Here is a 1,129-nt window from a genome sequence, read left to right as displayed (position 1 = left end):
CGACAACTTTCTTTCCCGGAAGTTCTAGCAGTGTCCATGTGTTTTATACCTCTCCCACTCCCGCCCCCCCCCCCCCCCCCAACGCTCCCCCGCCCCCGCGCCGGCTTCTCAAGCCCTCTCCCTCCCACAGATCTCCCGATGTCCCTGTTCTCTGCTGTTGTACTAGTGTGCTTCCCTCCATCCCGCTCCCTTTATTGCATGTTTTGTGTGTCCGTTTTTTTTGTGATTGATGTTTGCTCTTACATGAGCCTCGATCTTTTATACAAAAAATAAAAAGACTCGTCTCCTCGTCCGGTGGAAAAGAAAGGAAGTTGAAGGAAACAAGATGACAGTGAAAAGTCTGATATAACATCAACCGATGTAAAACGGGTGTTATGGAAACAAGGAAGTGAAAGGTGTTAACGAATAATGAATGAATTTTTTATTTGTTGATATAATAAGTTAACCCCTCAGAATACCTCGCTTCCCTCCACAAACCACCAGGTGGTGAATGGAACGGTCATCAATGGCAGGAAGCAGCCGCATAAGCAGCACCTCAAGCCGGCTTCGCGCTCAGGAAGCGAGGTTTCTGCTCCTCATCAGGGTTAACGTGTCCGTTCACTTTCAGTTACGTTTCTGGACTCACAAACTGGTTTAGGGCCGCAGTCAGGGCCTGCCTTTTTTACGTGTGAAAAAAGGTAAAAAGTCCAAACATTTGAACAGCCTCGGACGTGCACCTTGACCCCATGGCCAAGGCACATCGTCAACAAGGCTGTCCCCAAAACAATACACATGCGCCTCAACCCCGAGGGGGAAGCACATGGTCATTCAAACGCATGCATCATGCCCCCGAAGGGCCACAATGCATGGTCATACAGGTGGGACCACTCCTCTTAATAGGAGTGAGACCCCTTAATCCACCGGCAGGGCATTACTCCTGCCAGGTCCGATTTGCATGCAGTTTTTGCCAACGCCACAGGGCGGCACACTGCGAAACTATAGAAATGATCCCTGAAAGTATAGTCTTAAATTCCTCTCTCCACCGACTCGCTCTTAAACCTTGCCGGCATCCAAACATTCGTGGAGACTTCCGGGTTTTAATTACTTTATGTTACTTTTTCTTAAATTTTCCAGAAACATTTCATGTGTT

The 1,129-nt window shown here is 48.4% G+C and overlaps 1 pseudogene; it reads right to left on the bottom strand.

Moving 5' to 3' along the window:
* Nucleotides 1-444: 444 nt before the first annotated feature.
* Nucleotides 445-641, bottom strand: LOC137428801 (small nucleolar RNA U3; annotated as a pseudogene).
* Nucleotides 642-1,129: the final 488 nt, after the last annotated feature.

This window comes from Myxine glutinosa, chromosome 5 (assembly GCF_964187855.1).
Source record: "Myxine glutinosa chromosome 5, kmMyxGlut1.1, whole genome shotgun sequence".
Lineage (NCBI taxonomy): Eukaryota > Metazoa > Chordata > Myxini > Myxiniformes > Myxinidae > Myxine > Myxine glutinosa.
Note: the sequence above shows the minus strand (reverse complement) of the source record. Positions and strands in the feature narration are given on the sequence as shown.